The following is a 26,265-nucleotide window of genomic DNA, read 5'->3' on the forward strand; positions in this document are numbered from 1 at the left end:
GCTTCAATGTTTACATCTCCATCCAAAAAGCCAAGTCCAAATTCTCTTAGTTTCAACTCCAAATTCTCGTATGAACTCATGAGCTCGTGAGTTCATAAACTCATATGAACTCTCAATGGTCCACTGCCCCTTGCCAGTCTAGGCAACTATGCCCAGAGAGTGGGGAAATCCAAACCACCAGCAAGGTTGATAAGTCTGCCTTTTGAGGTCTCTTGAATGAACTCACAAAATGTCCTCATGAAAGTTTGGTAGGTTGGTAGGTGCATTGAACGTTTTGCTGAAATGATTTTTTCCAGTCCAGGTTACGTTACTACATTGTAGCTCTGGAACCACAGAATCTTTTTTTTTTTTTTTTTTTTTTGGTTTTGTGTTTTTGACTAGCTGTTTCCGGGAATCCATCCTTAATGTGAAAGTTTCTTCCCTTTACTTGTAGACTCTCACATATGTTCATTCTCCTCTATGATTACCTTCAAAGTTTTTTTTTTTTTTTTTTTTTCCTGCCTATATCTAGCCCTGGAGCTAAAACTCCTGGCAAAACAAAGACACATTTTCCCATTCCTTGACAATTCCTTCTTTCACTCTTCCATGTAGCCTCTCATACCTCTGCCAGGGGCTGCTTCCCTGGAAGGTCAGCCAAAGCCATGAACATCCTAAAGCAGAGTATCAAGAAGTCACCTAAAGGCAATTCAGTCATTGCAAATGTGATTCCTCAGATGTGTCCAGATGTAACTCAAGTGCGCTAGAACCTATAACAGTCTATGCAAATGAAAATCATTAGATTTCAGTTAGTTCTCTCCAAATAGGGTAGTTCCCTCAAAACTGGGTATCAACATGTACAAAGCATCAGCAGTCAGATTGCTAAAAACATGCCACAGTACTTTTATACTACAGGATTTGCCCTAATATGCAAAGTTGCTGACTGGCTGGAATTTATTTTGAATTCCAATCTGACCAATGAACATATATATATACGGAAAATAATTTACTTCCTGGGATTAAAGTCCTTGGAGGGGTTTGGAACGGTCATTTTCCCCACTGGTTCTTGTGGTGTTTCACATGCAGTATATAGTAGGAGTTAGAGAATCTTCAGATAACAGGAAGACAAAATTATGAAAGATGCATCATGAAACAAATGCCGTTTTGCTTCTATCTGTTTTTAGATTGCCTTTGACAAATGTTCAGATTTAAATAAAAGTTCCAAGACTATTAGAAAGAATTATCATATATCCTTCACCCAAATTCCCCAAATGTTAAAGTTAATGTATTTCTATATTTGCTGTATCATGGTCCCCTCTTTCAGATAGTTAGATCGATATGTGAATATATAGGTAGCTATGTCTACATTAATCTATATAATCTATCTACTACCTTCTATCATCTATTTGTCTATCTATCCATCTATATATCTATCTAATCATCTATCTATCTCTCTTTTTTACTTATGAGACTAAGTTGCAAATATAATTCTATTTTACTCCTAAATACTTAGGAGTATATTTCCTAAAATTAGGGCATTCATCCTCTTACATAAAAATAGAACACTATTAAAATCCAGAAGTAAGCACTGGCAGAAGAGCATTATCTAACCTGCAGATTTTATTTGAAATTCATCAACTGTCCAAATATTGTGTGTTATAAGCCAAGGCAATCCCAATTACTGTGTTGCACTTAATTGTCATGTCTCTTCAGGATCTTTCAATCTGGAGAATTTCTCAGTCTGTTTTTGACTATTTTGACATTGACTTTTTAAATTTTATTTTATTTTATTTTAAGTTCTGGGATACTCGTGCAGGATGTGCAGGTTTGTTACACAGGTAAACGTGTGCCATGGTGGTTTGCTGCACCTATCAACCCATCACCTAGTTATTAAGCCCCACATGCATGAGCTATTTATCCTGATGTTCTCCCTTTCTCTGACCCCCCCAACAGGACCCAGTGTGTGTTGTTCTCCTCCCTGTGTCCATGTGTTCTCATAGTTCAGCTCCCACTTACAAGTGAGAAAATGCGGTGTTTGGTTTTCTGTTCCTATGTTAGTTTGCTGGGGATAATAGCGTCCAGCTCCATCCATGTCCTTGCAAAGGACATGATCTTGTTCCTTTTTATGGCTGCATAGTATTCCATGGTATATGTGTAACATATTTTATATATCCAGGATATTGACATTTTTGATAGATATAAGACACTTTTATTTTTTAAAAATTCCCACTTGGAGTTTTTCTGATATTTTCTTGACATTAGACTATGGGTATAAATTTTGGCAGGAATATCACAGACTTGCTGTTGGTTTTTCTCATTGCATTTCATGAGGAGGCACATTGCAATGCTGACTTAAAGAATATTGGTGATCTTAACTTTGATTACCTTGGTCAGATGGCTTCTGTCAGGTTTAACTTCTGTAAAGTTTCTCTTTCTCCCTTTGCAGTTAGTAAGTAATTTGTAAGATGACACTATCAGACTAGGCAAATATTCTTTTTAAATTTTTACCCCCTAGCTTTTTTTTAAAAAAAATATTCATCCAATTTATTTATTTGTTAAGTAGCTATTATGTACATCAGAAATTATAAACTTAGATAGCTAGACAGACAGAAGACAGTAGCTAGGTAGATAGATAACATAGATTAATCTAGACATATCTACCTATACCTTCATGTGTGTCAAGTGTAGGAAGCAGCTAACTAATGGAAGTCTTCGATTTTCCTTTCAAATATTCTTCACTTTTTAAAAAACAGTTACTGGCCAAACCAGATTCCCTTTGGAATACATCTGGCCCACAGCTGTCTACCAATGTATGCAAATATCCTTTTCGAGGTGGCAGATACAGTCTCTTTCTTTTGAATTCCAGTCTGACCAATGAACATATACATACAGAAAATAATTTACTCATTCAGTCACCCATTCATTCAATAACATTTGAAATGACAACTATATTTCCAAGCATTTGTATGAAGTAGAACACCAGGGCAGTAAGATTCAGAGGTTACCATCATATATGTTGCAATATGAACCCTTCTCTCATAACCAATCAGAATTAGTTTTCTCTTTATTAGAATTCCCACATAATTTTCTGTCTTGCATATATTTCTTTTTTATTAATTTTTAAAATTGTGGTAAGTTACAAATAAGGTAAGCTGTGTCATCTTGACCATTTTAAATGTGCAGTTCAGCAGTATTGAATAGATTCATGATGTTGTGAAATCATCATTGCCATGTATCTCCATAACCCTTTTCACCTTGTAAAACTGAAACTCTTTATCATTAAACAAGAGCTCCCCATTCCCTGACTCCTATCCCCTAGCAACTACCCTCTACTTCCTATGAATGTGATTACTCTAAGGATCCCTGTGTCCCAACAATTGTAGTAGGTACCAGGGATACAATAGTCAATACATAAAATATTTGACAGTTTTTTGAGAGCAGTTAAGCAATATTCACTATCATAAATAGGTATAAACTTCAACAACAATTTGAACAGAAGAATTTAACCAAAGCATCTCAAGTTAATCATAGAAAGTTGCCTGACACTGTAATTTTTTTTTTTTTTTTTTTTTTTTTTTTTTTGAGACGGAGTCTCGCTCTGTCGCCCAGGCTGGAGTGCAGTGGCCGGATCTCAGCTCACTGCAAGCTCCGCTTCCCGGGTTTACGCCATTCTCCTGCTTCAGCCTCCCGAGTAGCTGGGACTACAGGCGTCCGCCACCTCGCCCGGCTAGTGTTTTTTTTGTTTTTGTTTTTTTTGTATATTTTAGCAGAGATGGGGTTTCACCATGTTAGCCAGGATGGTCTCGATCTCCTGACCTCCTGATCCGCCCGTCTCGGCCTCCCAAAGTGCTGGGATTACAGGCTTGAGCCACCGCGCCCAGCCCACTAATATTTTTAATAGAAAAAATAAAATAAAATTAGCTTAATATTTACCCACAGTAGAGAATATTTAACTACCTTATGCTAAAACTACAATGACAGCATATTCTATAGACGGCAATAAGAATGAGGTGGATTTTATTGAAAAACCAAAAAATAGAAGTGTGCACTACTGTTATGTAACACAAATATGCTTGTGTGTATCTGCCACGTATTTATTACTTTTACCAAGAGTTTATAATATGAAACTATTAACTATAATTCAGGAAATTCAATGCATGAGTCTAAGTTGGCAATACGTCTTACTTACTATAACTTTTACTATATTTAAAGTTTTAAACATTTTGATGCATTTTTATTACTTAAAAGACTAAGAGATGAAAATATAAAGATTAATATTTTCCTTTTTCTTTTTTTTTTATTTTTGAGACGGAGTCTCGCTCTGTGGCCCAGGCTGGAGTGCAGTGGCCGGATCTCAGCTCACTGCAAGCTCCGCCTCCCGGGTTCACGCCATTCTCCTGCCTCAGCCTCCCGAGTAGCTGGGACTACAGGCGCCGCCACCACGCCCGGCTAGTTTTTTGTATTTTTAGTAGAGACGGGGTTTCACCGTGTTAGCCAGGATGGTCTCGATGATTAATATTTTCTAACTAAAACACTGTGTGCGATTTTACCTTATGCTCTCCTTAGGAGCTGTGTGATCAATTCCTTATAGAATTTGATATGAAATAAAATATGGGAAGAAATCTATGCAAACCTGTCTTCCTTTTTAAATCTCTTAAAAGTATCCAATCCATGTGAGAAAGAAACCATTCTACCGCTATTGGAAACAAAGAGGGACTTGATAAAGACATGTGTAGAGGCATGGGATGAGAGTAGAGAAAAGGGAATTAGAAGCTCACTTCCCTAACAACCACCATTCACGAAACTCAGGTGAGACTTCCCAGGGGTTTTTCTCAGCTCTGCCTCCATTCACACAGTCTCCTCACTTCCCTTTTCATTAACATTTTCCAAATGAGATTCGACTCTACAAAGAAAGATAAGCAAAATATGCCAGAAGGAAGAAATTCTAAAATTTAACTCCATGAAACTTTAAAAAAATTTTTTATCTTGATACAGAAATTTAAATTCAAATATATAATTAAACCATTAGCAGACTAAATCTAGGATTTATATCTTTCAGTTGAATAAGGAAGTGAGGGTAAGACATGATTGATAAAACTAGAAGTAAAGAAAAAAATGCAAGAAAAAAATAATCAACAGAGAATATAGAAAAAGACAAAAAAAACCTTTACATATGAGTTTTTCATAATACTATGAGGAAGCTAATGTGTGTTTGTGTGTGTGTGTGTGTGTGTGTATGAAAAGATCTCATAAAAATCTAGCTCAATCACTTTTATAAATATAGACGTAAAAACGTGAAATAAAATATTACCAAATTTAATCCAGCAAGTCATGATCAATTACAGTGTCATAAGGGAATGCAATTTCTTCTGAAAGCATGAAATTTGTTAATGTAGCTCATAATGTTAATGTATTATAGTAGAAAAAGAAACATAAACTGGATCAGTATTTCTCATCAGGGACACTGATTGCAGTTGAACATGATATTGCTATGCATGCGAAGAACCATTGGTATTTCTGCCACTTTCCAGTAAATTCCTGTCATAGTCACCAGTTACTGGAACAACCAAAAACACCGCTTCCCTCTTTCACACCACATTCAAATGCTTTCTATGGGAGACTAATACTACCTCTGGTTGAACGTTATAAGTCCAGCCAGATAGAAGCTGAAAAGCTTTTGTAAGATCTAATATCTATACCTTTTTTCAAGTATTGATAAACCAAGAACAGTTAAGTTTGTCCATAGGAGAACAATAGCAAGTATCCTTTTACAAGGTGAAATGGTGAAAATGTGCTGCACTGAAGACAGAAAGAAGAAAAAGAAGGCTGATTTGACAACTAATACTCAACATTGTTGGAAATTCATGTCTACGTGAGTATAAGTATTGGGAAAAAAGTAAAACAAGCATGAATGATAGTGGATGTGATTGTCTCCCTAGCACATCAAAGAGACATATATGAATGAAAAATAAATAATTATGTGTTTGTGTGCAAGTGTGTGTGTGGGATCTAAGCCATGAAGGAAGCAATAGAATATATAGATAAATCCATAAGGCTGTCTATACATCAGCAGTGAATAATTTAAAATGGAATAAAAAGGAAAGCTCGAAATGCAGTAGCAAGATATGAATACACTTAATATGGAAAAGCAAATAATAATTTGGAAGACCTGTATGAAGGAAATATTAAACTTTACTCATGGACATAAAGAAAATTGGATTAACTTGAGAAATATTCTGTGTTCTCGGATTCTCTCCCAAATTAATCAACAGTTTTAAGCAGAACTATCAGAGATAGGAACTTTGTGTGTGGTAAAACTGGCATTTCAATTCATTGGTGATAGGATACATAATTAAATGAAAAATTTTAAGTCAAATTCTTAGTGGATTTTTGCTATTTATTTACAGTTTGACAAAATAATTCTAAATTTTACCAGGAAGTACAATATCTGGAGAACAGATACTATTTTTAAAAGAAAACAAGTAATCAGTATTTACCTTAGAAAATGCTAAGTTATATTACAAAGGTACATTAATTATAGCAGTGTGGTATTAATATATAGGAAAGAACAGATTGTAAAATTCAGAAACATTAAACTAAAAAGAAGCACTTAGAATATGATAAATAGGGCCGGGCGTGGGGGCTCACGCCTGTAATCCCAGCAGTTTGGGAGGCGGAGGTGGGCAGATCACCTGAGGTCTGAGACATTGGAGACCAGCCTGCCCAGTACAGCGAAACCCCGTCTCTCCTAAACATACAAAAAATTAGCCGTGGTGGTGCGCGTCTGTAATCCCAGCTACTCGGGACGCTGAGGCAGGAGAATCGGTTGAACCTGAGAGGCAGATGTTGCAGTGAGCCAAAGTCATGCCACTGCACTCCAGCCTGGGAGACAAGAGCGAAACTCTGTCTCAAAAGAAAAAAAAAAAAATGATAAATATATCATTTCAAATTACTGGGGAAAGGATATGTTGTTTAAAAATAAGAAAGGAAATCAGTATATCAAAGAGATATCTGCACTCCCATTTTTAGTGAAGCATTATTTAGAATAGCCAAGATTTGGAAGCAACCTAAGTATCCTCCAGTAGACAAAGCGATGAAGAAAATGTGGTCCCTGTACACAATGGAGTACTATTTAGCCATACAAAATGAGATTCTGTGATTTGCAACAACATGGATGTAAATAGAGTTTATTATGTTGTAAAATAAGCCATAAACAGAAAGACAAACTTCCCATGTTCTCACTTATTTGTGGAAACTAAAAATTAAAACAATTGAACTCATGGAGATAGAGAGGAGAATGATGGTTACCAGAGACTGAGAAGGGGAAGACAGGAAAGAGAAAGAAATAGGAATGGTTAATGGGTACAAAAATATAATCAGATAGGATGAATATGATCTGGTATTTGATAGCACAACAGGGGCACTATGATCATGAATAGTTTACTGCACATTTTAAAATAGTTAGGAAAGCAAAATTGAAATGTAATAACACAAAGAAAGAATAAAATGCTTGAGTTGATGGATACCCCATTTACCATGATGTGATTATTAAGCATTGTATGGTTGTATCAAAATATCTGATGTATCTCATAAATATATATACCTATTATGTACCCACAGAAATTAAAAATAAAAAATTAAAGTAAAAATAGATTTAGGTCAATATTTTAAAATTAATTTCTTTTGTTTTCATCTATAGGTACTTTATAATTTTCACCAAAATAACTTGTGGGATGCTTATATTTGAAAGTATAAATAATGTTCTAAATCTACTGGAGTAAAATTTAGAAAGGAAATACACACAGACACGCATGCATGTGTGCACATATATGTTCATAATATTGCAGAAATTTTTAAGATTCATAGTAAAGTAAAATGTGCAAAGGGAAAGACTGCTAGACCTAGCTACTTAAAAATGTAATGTTTCTTAATGGTAAGTACAGACAACAAATTAAAGACCAAAAAGTGAACTAACAAAAGTAATGAATGATTCCGATATGACAGCAAAGGATTAATATTGCTAATATTTAGAACCTTTTAAAAGATCATTAAGGAAATAAAATGACATTAGTAGAAAAATGGGCTAAGCATATTAATGGACAAAAGTTTAATGTATAAAAAAGACACATGGAAAGACATTCATCCTCACCAGCAAAGAAATGCAAGTAAATGCCAAAATGCCATGCTCTGCCTATGAGAGTGGGAAATATAAATAAGTATATACAGGCATACACAAGTACATACTTGTACTAATTGGCATTGATGAAAGTAATAAAAACAAACTTTCATTCGCTCATTTTTTTTTTTTTTTTTGATTAATGAAGAGTTCTATTGTAAGCCTTTGTCCAGAAATGTGATCTCTGTTAGGGGATTCTAAGGAAACACTAAGAGAAATAGGATATAAACGAGGACGCTTATTGCAGCACTGTCTTAAAAAGAAAAAAAATATGGGGAACAAAATTCTGTCTCTCTGTCTCTGTCCATGAAAACACACATGCACATAGAATTGTGTAATCACTTAATAGTCATACAAAAATATTATACCATCATTAAAGTAACTGAATACGTTATTTCCTGACATTATGCAATCTCTTCATGACATATTGTTATAAGCAAAAGCTGTATTATGAATATAATTGCATCCAATTTTTATAAAAATGTATGCACAGAAACAATTTTGAAAGTACAGCACATGCTCACATTAACGTTTAGTATCTCTGGACTTTGAGATTATGAGTATTTTTATTTTCTTCTTAATAATATTCCATATTTTAACTCTTTGAAATGAAAACACATTACTTTTATAATTATTAAATAATAAATTATGGATAATTCTAATTGTTTTTCTAATGAGAAGAAACAATAAAGCTATTTCCCTAAGCTTCCACAAATATGTAATGTGCCTATTTTGAATATTTTTTCATATTTTTTTTACATTTATATAATGAGTTCTATTTTTCCGTTTTTGTTCAGGCTGGCTAGAAGCTCAGCAGCTATTGTCATTTTCTAGTAAAAGATTATCTTAGTCCTCATATTTTGATTTCTTCTCTTTTCTAATTTAATATCTTTTCACACTTTAAAATTTACAATTTTCATCATTATTCCAATTACTTTCTTTTTAATATTTTTATTACAAGTCAACTCAAATTCTACTTGAAAGGAGTCAGAATATCAGGACATAGATAAGCAATGTAATAAAAAATGATGTGCTATTTCATGTCTATTGTTTCATGATTGAGTTTCAACTTCTTTCTACCCCCTGCTACACCCCAAAAAAGGAAGTAGGGTTGTGTTAGCTGGGAAGCTAAGAGAGAAAGCTTTTTTGTCTGATGACAGACAAGTTTAAGTATTTACTAGCATTGCACTGGTGCTTCAGAGATTAAGCTCCCAAAAAGTGATCACATACAAAGAAATCAATAATAAAATATTCTGTGAGGGAAGGTAAATTCTTAAAATTTCAAAACAGTGATATTCTCTCTCCAAGTATTCCTCTTACCCCTTTTTGATAATGCCTATTTTCTTCAACCTAATCATCCTATACACTTTTTATTTAAAATGTTTTAACTTAGTTTTTTTTAACATATTAAACATTCCAGAAGGTAGGCATTATTATATCTATTTTTCATGCTAACAAAGACAGACTAAGGCAGGTCAAGTGACTTGCCCAAGATCAAATAGCTAGTAAAATAAGCAGAACTTGGTTCTGACCTCAGTTTTTTAAAAATTTTAACTATAGTTCTACTCGTCATCTATCAAGATGCATCACCTGCATTGTCAGTGAGAAAGATTTAAGAATTCTAAAGTTGCTCACACTGCATGGTTTCAGCTAAATTTCCAGTTCCTAACAGGATTACAATGTATGTAGCGTTAGTTCATCTTTGCAATCTAAGCTGACTTAAAATTTTAAATGACTTGATGTAGTGCTATACTCAAGAAAAGTGCTTCTTTTAGCCTGCCTTCTGATATTTATTCCTTCTGTTAGAAATTTATTTTATCTTTATTCATTGGAATTTGTTAAGATCAGTTAACAAGAAATGTATTGCTACTAAACTTCTGGGTGACATTTGCGATATGTTGAGTCATTTATGAGATCTACTTATTTTGAATATACTGATGAAGAGGTTCTCTCCAAAAATTTATTTAGGTGGAATACAGACTTTGAAGTCATGGATAACTGGGCTAATATTCTATTTCAAACAATTATTAGCTTTATTACTGTGGACAAATTCCATGTTCTTTTCAAACCTCAATTTCCTCATCTATGAAATGGGGCAATTCCCACTTCTCAAGGCTGTTGTATGGAACTAATGACAATGAAAAGGAAGCACTTAATCTAGTATTTGTCACACAGTGTGTACGAAACAAATATGAGTCTAAAAATTAAAGTAAACTGTATAAGCCTAATAGTAATATTTCTATCTGCATCAATTATATCTGCACTAATTATGTATCATAGACACTGTCTCTGCTATGGAATATGATGAGAAAGATGATGATTCTATAGGTTAGGGTCCCACCTGGAAACAAATGGTTCACTTAATATTGGCATTCAAAGAGAGTTTCAAAAAGGGACTATTTACAAAAGCATGCACAGCAGTAAGAAAAACCCATAATAGATGGTGAAGTATCTCTTGATTGCACACAGTCACTACTGTTCTAAGGTCTGGAGGGATAATAACTGCAGCTGGAAGAGACAGCTCTCCAACACAAGCTGTGGCCCTGGTGGATCATTGAAAAATTGGTCTAATACGGACGAAAGCAAGGATGATCACTTTCTGCATTTGTTCTGTGATCTGAATGAACCCAGTTGGATGTAACATGGCAAGACAGCCAAGTTCTATATGTCCATGGAAGACAACTTCTTGGACACTGAACAAGAGAAATGAGTCTTAGGAGTCAAGACTTAATAACACTTAAGCAAAAATAAGATACCATATATTAAAATTTGAAAGGAGAAAAAAAAGCTGCTCACGTGTCCTTCTCTGTGCAGTATTATCTATGGAAGCCCTTGAGTCAAACGAGCAAAAGATTATAAGTTAAACATTAAATCAAATGAAAATATATGTTATTTGAAAAATTAAAGATGGATAATAATAGTGATGAGAATAAAGAAAAAAAGAGGGTGGGGAGAATAGAGAGTTAGAAATGGTCAGTGAATGGGCAAAAGAAGAAAGAGAAAAAGAAAGATCATGGCCATGGTCTCTACAAGAACTAAAAAGAAATAGATTTGGGGTGAATGTTTTACTCGGAAAAAAAGTTGGGATTACTACCAACATAATTCTTGGTCTGCCTCTTTGAAGTGTATCTTTCACCCAACAACCCCATATCTAACTCCCCTCTTTCAATCTTTGAACAGTGGCTTAATAGTTTATATCCCAATGAGCCCTATGCTGATTTTTTTTTTTTTTTTTTGAAACAGAGTCTTACTCTGTCACCCAGGCTGGAGTGCAGTGATGCAGTCTCAGCTCACTGCAGCCTCCTTCTCCTGGGTTCAAGCGATTCTCATGCCTCAGTCTCCCGAGTAGGTGGGACTACAGGCACACACCACCACGCCCAGCTAATTTTTGTATTTTTGGTTGAGACGGGGTTTCACTATTTTGGCCAAGCTGGTCTTGAACTCCTGAGCTCAGGTGATCCACCTGCCTTGGCCTCCCAAAATGCTGGGAATACAGGGGTAAACCCCTGCACCCAGCCTGATCATTCTGTCTCACATTGCACTCCTGATCTCAATACCCTGTTCATTTTTTCCATCATCTGTTAACATACCATATAATTTGCTTCTTCATAATAGATATTATGAACAGCCTATCAACCCATGTAAAACTAAGCTCTAAAGGGTCAAAAATGTGTGCTTTATTCATCTATGTATCTTAAAAGTCTAATACAGTTCTGGGCATAGATTAGCTGCGGTGCTGTATAGCAGCACAACTTTGGCAAGTTCTCTTCAACATATCTAGCCCTTTTGCAAACTGATTAGTTTATTTTCCCTGCAATCAGAGTCTCCATAAGAAAGAACGATGCCCCTTCCTTGTACAGGCTTGGCTTATTGTGAACTATGTGACCAGATATAAAAGGATTCTTATGCTGCTTAGACATTTATGACTTAGGGTAAGACATGCAGCATCTTTAACCATTTGAAAAGTGTAAGTATTAATTCTTTATTTCTCAGCCTGAGAAAGCCACCAAGTACAATGTAGGTACCAAATAAGTCATTCCAATTATTTTTTAAATTGCCTTCTACTTACGTGTATGCTCTTGCTTCCAAATGGATCACGTATCCAAAGAACCATGAAATCTTTTGTGCCTTAATGAAGCAAACATCAGTACCATCCCTGGAGGCAACTTGTGACTGGGAAATTTTTCTCTCAGCTTTGCAACTCTGGTGCTTGAAAACCTTGGCAAAGGATCAGACATGCAGCCATGGGCTTAGATACTTATCCAAAATTACCTCCTGAACATTCTGAAATTTTCTAATTGCTAATTGCCAATCAAGGGCTGTTTTGTAAGGATTGATTCCTACCTTACTCCCTCTAATGTTAGCAGACTTTTAATTTAAACCCAGAAATGAAAACTAGTCTCAATTTTGATCTGAGATCAGACTTTAAAAGTTTCCACTTCATTACTTTAATGCGCACGCACACACAGACACACACACACACACACACACACACGTATGATAAACCAATTTGGGCAAGGGTCATAGCACCCATTTTATTAATATTAATTCCTTAGCAGATACCAATCTTTAAATTCATGTTGGTTTTATAATATTCTTTATGTAAAATAAACAAATAAAAAGAAGTAAAATTAACATTTTTTGAAGTTATAGGTCAGAAGAAATTGAAGTTTCTCATCCAAGTATAAAAAGGTTAACAACCACACTATAGACCACCCAATATAGAAAAACACAGCATTGACTTTAAATAAATCATCCAAGAGATGGTGAACTTCCTTAAATGGCAAGAAATACATAGTTTTTCTTTTCTATTCTAGACTCAGATCTTTAAATATTTTTAAAATAACTGCTGCCTGTGGGAAAAGAGCAGATAAACCAAGGTTTTAGAGTTCCTTCAACAATCATAAATATATTTAACTAAAAGACTTGTTGTTATTATATCAAATGTGTCTTGGAATGGGTAACACTTTCCTTTTCTATATCACTACCTCAATTATTTCTATCTCCAATCAATTACACAATGTATCTATGTTTGTTCTTTTGTGTGTGTGTGTGCACAGAAGCAGATTTGTGCAACATAATGTCTAATGTAACTACTTTTCTGAGTGTTTTTTGGTGCCACGCATCACACAGATCTTCCCACGCTCTGGGGGGTATGGAATGTTCCGTCCGGCCTTTACTACTTGGTTTCTCACCTGTGGTGGGACTAGAAAAAGACAAGCAACTCAGCCTATTCAGTTTGGATTGATTAATTTTATTTATGTAAATGAAAAGATGTGGCAGACAAACCAAGGACATTGCTAAAATGAGAAGGATGGGAATAACTAATAGCTGCCCACAGGGATGACTATTCCGGCTGCCTCAAAGATAGCATCCCTTATCACAGGCACTGAAAGTGAGGCTAGTCTTCAGTGCGCAAGTCTAGTACTGTACAAATAAGTAAGTTAAAGGGTTCGATTACTAACACAGACCCCACCTCCACCTGCTCCCTGGTCACCTCTCCTTCTGGTTATTTGCAGATAGAAAAATGTTAGATCCTGGGCCTGTCTGTCTAACCTTTTGGTTTGGAGGTCAGGAGATCAACAAAGACCAGAGAAGACAATGTCATTCAGGGCAGTTTTCATGTCTAGTTTTCTTTCCTGCTGAAGGACTTAGATAAGCTGGGGATTAAATATAACTCATGCCCTTTAGATGGTGGCACTTTCATCTACAAGAGCTTTCTAAAATTTAATGCTAACAAATGCTAAAAGCAGACATTTCCGTTCACAGCATGAAAGGAAGCATCATTACATTACAGTTTATTGGGGAAAGGGAACCTTTTGGTAGGTAAAAGAGAAGGGTTCTCCTAAACTCTTCCTACAATGTTGTTAGGTGTTATTTTAGTTTGTATATCGTAATAACAGCTATGGTCTGGTTAAAATTTCTGTTTTCAAGACATAAAATCAATGATATTTTACAAAAGTTTAATAGTGGCATTTACTAAAAGGATCATAGGTTATCTTATGGAACCTGAAGGTACAATATGATGCCAGGGTTGCTCCAGAATTCTTCACGCCTCTTTGTTTCTCGTGGTCCAGACACTGTACAATTTTCATCAGAGGATGTTCCCTGAAAACTGTAGTGGAATTAACACATAAAGAGGTCCTCAGCCAGGGGCTGTGGCTCACGCCTGTAATCCCAACACTTTGAGAGGCCGAGGCGGGCGGATCACCTGAGGTCGGAGTTCAAGACCAGCCTGACCAACATGGAGAAACCCTGCCTCTACTAAAAATACAAAATGTGCTGGGCGTGGCGGTGCATGCCTGTAATCCCAGCTACTCAGGAGGCTGAGGCAGGAGAATCGCTTGAACCTGGGGGGCCAAGATTGCAGTGAGCTGAGATTGCACCATTACACTCCAGCCTGGGTAGCAAGAGTGAAACTCCGTCTCAAAAAACAAACAAACAAAAAAAAGACGTCCTCCCCTGCACATATCCCTACCCAGTTGTCTATCACGCCATCTATGTTGTTTTTTTACATGGTGATTATTAATATCAGTGCATGTTTGCTTACCATCATCTGTCTCAGTGGCTCCTAAGATAACAAAAATCTTACAAGTAAAAGGGCTCTTCCTTGCTCAAAACTGTTTCTGTAGCAGCCAAAATGTGTCTTGGGCATAATGTATACTCAGTAAATATCTGTTGAGTTATTAACTTAATAACTGAAACCAAAATTGAAAAACAATTGAATGTTAGCAACTATCTCTTAGTTTACCTTCAAAGTCGTTCTTTCTTGTACTCTTTTATCTTCCTTACTCTCTTAATGTTTTCTCACTTTCACTTTGGCAGCTAATCTTTAGCCTTCTTCTTTTCCCCTTGACCTCATTCACATGATCTCTTGTCTGTTTTATTGTTATTATTATTATCATTTTAATATGTCAACAGTATTTATTGCTCTTTGCAAGTGAGTTTTCTCTACTTTCTCCATATAGTGGTAGAAAACAGCTTTCTCCATAGAATCCTCGTTGATAACTTCTCCAGAAAGAATGTAGACTAAATTGGGCTCCATAGGTCTCTATTACAAATTTCTGAAAGAGAAATTTTGATAGACCCAGCTTGATATTCCACATTTGATCAAATCCCATGTGTTCAGAAATGCTGTGTAAGATGCGACGGAAGCTGCTGAGCATTTCCAATGCTGAGAGGTGGAGAATCTTACAAAGAAGCTACTGTGAGTTTGAGAGAGAATTCAAAACAGTGCCTGGTACATGAATGGATTTCATCCTAATTTTGCAGAAGAAAAAAACTAAGACTTAAAAGCTAGATAAAGACTAAGCAAGTTGCAGAAATCATTAGTCATCAAGTGCCAGAGACAATTTCTAAAGTCAGGATGTTTGATTCAAGACATCTATACTTAATCATCTTGGTCTAATTATGCTGTAGAACTATCCAGAGGAAATTGAAAACCTTATGAATATGATAAGCTACCCTTCTCTTGGTTAGTTATGTTATGTGACAAAGGTGAAGGGATTTTACAAACGCAATTAAAATTCTTAATTATTTGACTTTGAAGTAATCAAAGAAAGCTATCCTGGGTAGACCTGACCTGGACCTAATCAGAGGAACACTGAAATAAGGTCCTAGAAGCCTGAGAAAATTTCCAGCTGTCTTGAAAGAAGCTAGTCCCTATGCTTTCTACAGTCATGAGGTTTCGAATCTGCCAAAAATGATGTGATCTTAGAAGTGGGCCCTGCACTTCAGATGAGACCACAGCCCAAGCTGATATCTTGATGTGAGACCTTGAGTAGAGGATTTGGATAGACTGTGTCCAGATTGCTGAGCCAGAGAAACTGTGAAATAATGAACATTCATAGTTTTAAACTACTAATCTGTGATAATTTGTTATGCAGCAATAAACAATGAATAAATATTAAGTAAAGATAATAATGCAATCATTGGGAAAATTATATGGACACGAAGTTCTTTTTTTTTCCTTCTCTTTCTTTCTTTCTCTCTTTCTTCCTTTCTTTTCTTTCTTTCTTTCTTCTTTCTTTCATTTTATTTTATTGTGGTAAGAACACCACATGAAATCTACCTTCTGATATATTTATTTTAACTATAGCATTTTGAACATGTCTTTTCTACCCCGTGAGCTTAATTTTTCTTACCTACAAAAATGAAAGACTTGGGCTTAATTTGTTTTTGTTTCTTTTTCCAGCTATCTGCTTGCAACATGATATATCTGATAAGAGAAGCTTCAGATATTGAATACTGGGGAAAGATGGAACTGTAAAAAGCATTTTCTTCCAATATCCTAAAACTCACAAGGATACACCTTTTCTCCTCCTCAGAGCTGCCCATTGATACCTTGCTTTGCTGCTTCTGTTTATATGCCCCACCTTAAAACAAATCTCCACAAATACATTAGAGTAAATGGTTAATACTAGGTTGGAAGGCCCCATCATGAGGCTTTACAACTAGGCCAGAGATGCAGTACTTCCCTTTGGGGAAGGTAACTCTTTCTATTAATAACTTAAAAGATCTCATTATGGAAGTCAAACTAGAATCAATTAAAATGAATAATATACTCAAAGCACCTGGGGAGAAGGACCCTAATTCCAAGAACAGTAAACTTGAGAATAAAATATCATGAGATCTCATTTTCAATTAAATTATCTTGAACGGGGTTCAAACTCAGAAAGTTTGTATAATTACTAACTAAATTACTATTATCTTAATGTTGAGATTAAATATTCTCCCCTCGTCTTTGATTTCCCTCTTTTCCTGGATTCTGGTGCATACTGAAGCACCAACTGCTAACAAGGGCATTTGGTAGTAAGACTTACATCAGAAAAAGAGGATATTACTCTCTCAACATGATTATGCCGTAAGGAGATAAATACTGACAGTGCAAAATCTCTGATTTACTACTGGAGACCACACCTACAGTAAAGCAACATATTCCTATTTAAATTTTAGAGATATTATTCTGATTGCAATGTAAAGATTAACAATGAGCAGTGGAAAAGCCTAAAGGGAGATCAGTTAAGAGAATTTTAAAAAGGCCTTAATGAAGATGATGGTGAAATAAACTGAATTAAAACAATAGCATTGGGGGTGGAGAAAAGCATATAAATCAAAAGCCACTAGAGAGCTAAAAATGACAGGATTTGTGATTGATTAGCAAACTGGGATAATAAAGAGAAAAACAAATCAAGGTGATACTTAGATTTCTGTCTTGAAAAAAGACAAAACACCTCAGGAAGGGAGGTGGTGAGATGATCTGTATTTCTTAATTTATTTTGGAATTTGATTGCTTGTGGAACTTCTCAAATTAAGCTACTAAAGAATTAAAGCCTGCATCTAAAACTCAGGAGGTAGATCTGAGTGGAAGGATATTTGAAAAGCATCAGCATTTCAAGATGAATTGAAATTAAGGAAGTTGATTCAGTTCCCCAGGGAGAATGGGTTATTAGAACAGTGCCTTTTCAAGAGAAGAGAGTGATTTAAGGAGAAAGAAAGTGTTGACAGATTCAAGTACCGCTGAGGGGTTTAGAAGAGTTAGAACGTTGTTGTACTTGGCATTAGGTTTATGTGCAGGTTTCACTGTTGTGTTGCTATAATAAATAAGCATTATTTTCCATCACTGCCTCTTAAATTTACATGGCAGAGCTGTCTACTTCTGATCAAATTTGTTGTCTCTTCTTTGTGGTTATAACCAGATGACATTCTCAGTCTCCCTTCCAGTTGGCTGAAGTTATGTGACTGAGTTCTGACAAAAATAATACAAAGTTTTAGTCAAAATTTGCAAAAAAAGACTGTTTGTTTATGACTTTGTGGTGTAAAGGAATCCCTCTGCCATCACATTCATTTCAACAGAGGTTCAAAGATGATTGAAAGGAAAGTAAGGTTGATAGAGTATTTTAGCTCAGGTTGCTATAGCAAACACCATATACTACATGACTTAAAGAAAAGTCATTTATTTCTCAAAGTCTGGAGACTGGGAAAACCAAGATCAAGGATGCAGAAGATCTGGTACCTGATGAGGGCTCTCTTCTGGATTCCCACACAGCCGTTGTTGCCTGGGTGCTCACATGGCCTTGCCCACGAGCAGGCACATGGACCGATAAAAGGCAGCAAGCTCTCAGGTGTTCCCATCATCAGCACTGTACCCTTATGACTTAATTACCTCCTAAAGACTCCAGCTCACCTAACACATCACAGTGGAGTTAGGGTTCTAACATATGAATTTTGGGAAGACTCAAATACTTCATAATGTAAAGTAAAAAGAATAAAACACTGAGGCAATTTCTGAATGGCAAGCATGCTATTCGTGTGGAATTTGGAAACCAACCAAGCTGTTACCTGTTCTCGGACTCCCAGCCTTCACAAAGTAAGAAATAAGTTTCTGTTATTATGAATCACTCAGTTTAGGGTACTTTGTTATAGAAGGAGAACAAGGTGGTAAGGTTGTATGGAGATTCTGATGTTACCTCAGGGTTTTCCATACCACCTTCTTCTATTTCAGTCTACACAACTTATTTTTGAGGAATTTCATTGACCTGTATACTATTCATTGCTATGTGTAAGTAGCCTCACCTTTTCCTTGAGGAATACATTCCAAGACCCCAGTAGATGCCTGAAACCACAAATAATATGAAACTTAATTGGCCTAAATTGGCAAATGTTTCTGTTTGTTTTTTCCACTCACAAATTTAGTGCCTTTTTTCATCTTAATTAAGCACTCATCACATAGTGAGGCTATAGGTTCTGCGGTTTGAAGGGAAATGGCAACACAAGCAAGAATTTCTTTTTCCTTTTTCACAACTTCACAGGTAGAAGATTTGTTCTTACCCTGGATCTTAACAACCTTGGTATGTGTTCTTTGTTCCTCACTAGGTGGAGAACTTTCACTTTTTCACTTACAGGAAGCACATTATGGCTTTTCTTTGGCATATCCGCATTGCCAGCACCACAACCATTGTGCTTTGTGGCCATTGTTAAGTAAAATAAGGGTGACTTGGCCACAAGGACTGAAATGCTACAACAGCGGATCTGATAACCAAGAGAGCTACTAAGTCACTAATGGGTAGATAGTGTCTATAGCATGGATACACTGGACAAAGGGACAATTTACATCTTGGGCACAAGATTTCATCACACTTCTCGAACTCATTATTTCTGGAATTTTCCATTTAATATTTTTGGACTGAGGTTGACTCTAGGTAACTGAAACCTTACAAAGTGAAACCTTGGATATGGTGGGACTACTGTACAATGAAAGAATCTAAATCTAAACTCACATTGTACTACTGAACTTCAGATAAGTGTATGGAAATGCTTACTGCACATCGCTTTTTAGAACTTCCTAAGATATATAAAAATATGCCAAAAAAACCTTATAACCCTTCACTACTATCATCAACACACACATGCAACCACACTACTATTCTTTCTACTGTGTATATTGAAGGCAAAAAAATTATAACTTGGGCATGACTTTTATTTAATCCCTTGAAATGGAACAGCTATTCCATTCCAAGTCATGCTAATATTATGATCTAAATATTTTTCACACACACGCCCGCTCTCTCCACCCCTGTTCCTACCTCAGACTTATTATTCTGTGGTCTATAGAGCTGTGACTCAGGGCTATCAGTAGATCTCATTTTTATTCAGACAGTGCTAAGTTCACCGTAGTCCTCTGGAAGTCTGTGGTGGTCTCTGACAGTATCTCAGAGTCTGGCCATACTACTCAAATTGCAATCAGATTTGATGAGGCTCTCATATAAGCAAAGTGGGCTGAAGGACAGAGGCCAATTGGAGCTGATAAATGCCCTTAGGAATCTGGTGCCGAGAGATTCTTAATGAAGTGTTTTGGGATGAGGAAATGTTCGATAACCATAACATCATAATTAATGATCTCAAAATGGAAGAAAACAATGAGTATAACAGTTCGCTGATGACAATAAATAAATGAAGAAGTGTTGGACATGCTATTATGAGTCTAATATTTATAAAAGATTTACATGATTAGGCAAAATTTTAGAAAGTGATTTAACTCTCCAATTTGCAATGGAATACATTTCTGAGAGGCAGGCTAGACAGTAACAGGATGTAATGCAAATCTCTGAGGCAAGACATTTAAAAGAATAAATGAATCATTTAATTTGCCTAATTTTTCCCACTAATTATCACACTATTTATGTGTTTATTTTTTCAGAATAATTGATGAAAATAATGGTGGCTCACAATGTTGAATTAAAGTCATATTTACTTTATGATAAAAATGGTACTATGTTTTGATAGCTTAATTAGTGCTCTAGTATTATCTCAAATAATAACTAATCTGGAGAAGCCAATGCAGAAAAACCAAAAGCACAATATTTATAATCATTTTCCTCATGTTTGTATTGCCTTTTATGTAGAGCACAGTACTTCATACTGTATGTTTTGTGTTTCAGACATAAAGTCCATTTTTCTGGACTTCTCAGGTAAAATGAATTTTCTGATTATCAGGAGAGAAATACAGGAATGTAACAGGCAGAAAAATGTTTTCCCCTCACCAAAGATGACCATGTCTTAATCCTCAGAACCTGTGAACATGTTAAGTCACATAGAAAAAGGGACATTGCAGATTTGAGTAAGGTTACAGACCTTGAAACAGTAAGATTATCCTGGATGCTCAAAGTGGGCCCATTAAAATCACATAGGCCCATGAAAGAAGACATAGTCATCAGGTTGCAGACGCAGCAGAAGGGGAGTGGGAGAAGGATTTAGCTTGCCATTCCTGGGGGCCACAAACCAAAAAAATGTGGGTGGCCTCCAGAAACAGTACAACCACCAGGTGACAGCCAGCTCTAAACGGAAGTTAATTTCTGCCAACAACCTGAAAAAACCTGAAAGCAGATTCTCCTCCAGTCTGCAGCAAGGAAGGCAGCTCTGTGTATGCCTTGATTTCAGCCTGGGGTGGAGGAAGCTGGGTTAAGCTGTTTGTGCACTGCCGATCCACAGAAATGTGAGATAACAAATAGGTGCTACATTTAATCACTGAGTTGTAGCAATTTGTTATAACAATGATAAGCAACTAATACATTGAACCCACTAAAGATGCCAATTACTGGAAATTTGTATTAGTCTGCTAATAAAGACATATCAGAGACTGGGTAATTTCTACAGGAAAAAGGCTTAATGGACTTACAGTTCCACATGGCTGAGGAGGCCTCACAATCATGGCAGAAGGCAAAGAAGAGCAAGTCTCATCTTATATGAATGGCAGCAGGAAAAAAAGAGCTTGTGCAGGGAAACTCCCCATTATCAAACCTTCAGATCTCGTGAGATTTATTCACTGTCATAGGAACAGGATGGAAAAGACCTTACCCTATGATTCAATTACCTCCCACTGTGTTCCTCCTACAACTGGTAGAAATTTAAAATAAGATTTGGGTGGGGACAGAGCCAAACCATATCATTCCACCCTGACCCCTCCCAAATCTCATGTCCCCAGATTTCAAAACCAATCACACCCTCCTGATAGTCCTACAAAGTCTTAACTCATTCCAGCAGTAATTCAGAAGTCCAACTCTATAGTCTCATCTGAGACAAGGCAAGTCACTTCTGCTTATGAGCCTGTAAAATCAAAAGCAAGTTAGTTACTTCCTAGATACAATAGAGGTAGAGACATTGGGTAAATACAGCCATTTCAAATTGGAGAGAAATTGGCCAAAACAAAGGGGCTACAGATCCCAGGCAAGTCCAAAATCTAACAGGGCAGTAAAATCTTAAAGCTCCAAAATGATCTCCTTTGACTCCACTTCTCACATCCAGGTCACACTGATGCAAGAGGTGGGTTCTTGGACAGCTCCACCCCTGTGGCTTTGCAGGGTACAGCCTCCCTCCTGGCTGCTTTCACAGGCTGATGGTGAGTGTCTGCAGCTTTTCCGGATGCACATTGCAAGCTGTCAGTGGATCTACCATTCTGGGGTCTGGAGGACAATGCCTCTCTTCTCACAGCTCCGCTAGGTGGTGCCCCAGTAGGGACTCTGTGTGGGAGCTCTGGCCCCACATTTCCCTTTCACATTGTCCTAGCAGAGGTTATCCAAGAGAGCCCCGCCCTTACAGCAAACTTCTGCCTGGACATCCAGGCATTTCCATACATCCTCTGAAATCTAGGCTGAGGTTCCCAAACTCCAGTTCTTGACTTCTGTGAACTAGCAGGCTCAACAACATGTGGAAGCTGCCAAGGTTTGAGGCTTGTATCCTCTGAAGCCATGACCCAGGTTCTACTTTGGCACCTTTCAGCCATGGCTGGAGCAGCTGGGACACAGGGCACTGAGTCCCTAGGCTGCACACAGCACAGGAACTCTGGACCTAGCCCACAAATCCACTTTTTCCTCATAGATATCTGGGCCTGTGATGGGAGGGGCTGCCAATGAAGACCTCTGACATGCCCTGGAGACATTTTCCCCATTGTCTTGGGAATTAAGATTTAGCTCCTTGTTACTTATGCAAATTGCTACAGCCAGCTTGAATTTCTCCCCAGAAAATGGGATTTTCTTTTCTATTGCTTTGTCAGGCTGTAAATTTTCCAAACTTTTATGCTCTGCTTCCCTTGTAAAACTGAATGCCTTTAACAGCACCCAAGTCACATCTTGAATGCTTTGCTGCTTCGAAATTTCTTCCAGCAGATACCCTAAATCACCTCTCTCAAGTTCAAATTTTGCATATCTCTAGGGAAGGAGCAAAATTCTGCCAGTCTCTTTGCTAAATCATAACTAGAGTCACCTTTGATCCAATTCCTGGCAAGTTTCTTATTTCCATCTGAGACCATCTCGGCCTGGACTTTATTATCCACATTGCTGTCAGCATTTTGGGCAAAGCCATTCAACAAGTCTCTATGGAGTTCCAAACTTGCCCACATTTTCCTGTCTTCTTCTGAGCCCTCCAAACTGTTCCAACTTCTGCCTGTTATCCAGTTCCAAAGTTGCTTCCACATTTTCGGATATATTTTCAGCAGCAGCCCTGGTACCAATTTACTGTATTAGTCTGTTTTCACAATGCTAATAAAGACATACCAGAGACTGGGTAATTTATACAGGAAAAAGGCTTAATGGACTTACAGTTCCACATGACTCAGGAGGTCTCACAATCATGGCGGAAGGCAAGAGGAGCAAGTCACATCTTACATGGATGGCAGCAAGCAAAAAAAAAAGAGCTTGTGCAGGAAAACTCCCCCTTATAAAACTGTCAGATCTCATAAGATGTATTCACTATCATGAGAACAGCACGTGAAAGACCTGCCCCCCATGATTCAATTACCTCCCACCAAGTTCTTCCTACAACAGATGGGAATTTAAGATGAGGTTTTGGTGGGGACACAGCCAAACCATATCAAAACTTGAATATACAAATGACACTTGTTCATTTAGTTATAGGCTAGAAGCCTATAGAGGCTAAAAAGAACGTAGAACCATTGGTTGTTTACCTTAAAATGAGGTATTGCTCAAAGTTGTTCCTCTGCAATTTTCTGTTCTATCATTTATAAATGTTGGTCAAATACTTTTTTAAAAAATACAGTTAATTGTAATAACAAAAGTATTATGTGCCTTGAAAAAGATTCAATACAGAAGTTTGCAAATGTAAAGTCACAGTTGTTTCATCATCTGTACTTCTAATACACAGAGTAAGTAGTGATAATTTTTCCCAGATATGCTTCTGTGTATTTATCTTCCTAGATTATTTTTATTTATTCATTTTTAGTAGATAACACATCATCATAGTTAAGTATTCAGATAAATATATGAGAAAATATTTTCCATGTCTGCCCTATGTAACCAGGTCTTCCCAACCCAAAATAGGCAATCACATTTTTGTATTTGTGTATTCATCTAAAGATTTTAATGTATCTGCAAATACTAATATATATTTATCTTTATAATTTTTACTTTTTTTTTTTTTTTTTTTTTTTGAGACTGAGTCTGGCTCTGTCGCCCAGGCTAGAGTGCGGTGGCCGGATCTCAGCTCACTGCAAGCTCCGCCTCCCGGAATTTTTACTTTTTTTTAACATGCTGTGCACCTCATTCTGTACTTTGCTTTTTTATAACTTAAAAACATATTTTGAAAAATTTTCATATTATTACATAAAGCTCCTAATTCAAGCAACATGATTGCGTAATGACTACATTAAGAACAAATTCTGGGCACAGGGCAAATTACAAATGTATATAAACATGGTCCCTTTCACCAATAACTATTTCACCTAGCAAATGGATAGCGTAAGTAGGAAAGAGCTATCATATAAAACAGTTCCAATAAAGCCCACAAGAGTAATGTAGGCACTAAACAGTATAGAAAATATTGGGAGGGGAAGGTCACTTTCAAATAGGAAGTTTTTATGTGTGTTCACAATTGAAAGAAGTAATTTATGGTGGCTAAGAAAACAGGAAAAAATATTCTAGGGAGATGGCAAGGGCAGGAACAACCTCATGGCAAGAAAGTGTAGCATTATGGGGAAAAAAGAAGCAAACATAAAAATGGCCACGTAAGGTAATAAAGATTGGCATGTGAAGGCGTTTGAAGGTATTGGCTCCTTCATGATTGCCCTGTGAAGGGAAATGAAGTGAAAAGAGACCCAGTGTCAAATTCTGACTCTCCCACCTGTAGCCTTATTAATGGGTAACCTAGAAGAGGAAGGAGTTTATGTTTGAAATAATGTTTGAAAGCCTTTCTGGAAAGATGCCTAAGTAATGAATTAAAGGGAGTGTGATGATGTAAGTTATGCCAAGTCTCATGTGCTATGGACTGAATGCTTGCATCCCCACAAAATTCATATGTTGAAACCCTAACTCCCAATGCGATGGTGTTTGGAGGTGGAGCCTTTGGGAGGTGATTACGTTTAGATGAAGTAATGAGGGGAGGACCATCATGATGGGATTAGCACCACTATAAGATGAGACAGGAAGACCAGAGCCTCATTCTGCCTGTACCATGGGAAAGCACAGTGAGAAGAGTACCATCTGCAAGTCAGACAGCGAGCCCTCACCAGGGATCAGATAAGCCAGCATCTTCCCACTGGATGCCCCAGCCTCCAGAACTGTAAGAAATAAATGTCTGTTATTTAAGCCACTCCATCTGTGGCATTTTGTTATAGCAGCCCGCACTGCAAATGTGATGACATGGAATAAAAAGGTAGGTATCACTGGAGCATAGGGAGCAGGAAGCAGAGTGAGATGAAGTGAGGCTAGGGAGGAGAAGAGACACAAGTCATGCAGATTGTGTCCACCAGGGTAAGGGGTGCATATTTAAGAATACAGGACATGCAGCCGGCGCGGTGGCTCACGCCTGTAATCCCAGCACTTTGGGAGCCTGCCTCTACTAAAGAAACAAAAAATTAGCCAGGCATGGTGGTGTGCATCTGTAATCCCAGCTACTTGGGAGGGTGAGGCAGGAGAATTGCTTGAACTCAGGAGGCGGAGGTTGCAGTGAGCAGAGATCACGCCATTGCACTCCAGCCTGGACAACAGGGCGAGACTCTATCTCAGAAAAAAAAGAATACAAGACATGGAAATCTATTAGAATGTCTTAGACTAAACATACTGTATATAAATAAATTAGTACTGTTTCTGCCTCATGGTTAGTGTCAAAATGATGACTATTATTCTTATTTATCTTAGATGGTAAAGTTGGCATAAGCATCTTTTTAATAAATTATTTCCACAGGATCTTGATAAGTTAGGATAGATTATAAGCTATGTCATGGTACATGGGACCAAAATTAATACTGCATTAATATACAACCCTACTAATAGAGAATCAGAAGTATCTTTATATACATAGAAAAGAAGAGGATGGGTTCTGAGTGTAAAATGTTAGGAGTTGCGGTCGGCAACAGGACAGGGGCTAAATCAGGCAGAGTCCTGTAGGCCATGGTAAAGGATATAAGGCTTTTACTTTGAATGACATGAAAATCCATTTGAGGCTTTGAGTAGCAGAGTGAAATCACCTGGCTTTAAAAGCTTACTCTGGCTTCTGTGTGGTTGGAGGAGAGAAAGAATGCAGATCAGTTAAGAAGCTGCTAAAATCACCAAGAACAAAGACAATAGTAACATGGACTAGGGTGCTAGTTATGAAGTGCTGTT

General features: G+C 36.9%; 1 pseudogene; it reads left to right on the forward strand.

Moving 5' to 3' along the window:
* Positions 1-641: 641 nt before the first annotated feature.
* The window catches only part of LOC112617185, a 186,999-nt pseudogene continuing 161,375 nt past the window's right edge, over positions 642-26,265 (forward strand).

This window comes from Theropithecus gelada, unplaced genomic scaffold, assembly GCF_003255815.1.
Source record: "Theropithecus gelada isolate Dixy unplaced genomic scaffold, Tgel_1.0 HiC_scaffold_15885, whole genome shotgun sequence".
NCBI classification, from domain to species: Eukaryota; Metazoa; Chordata; class Mammalia; order Primates; family Cercopithecidae; genus Theropithecus; species Theropithecus gelada.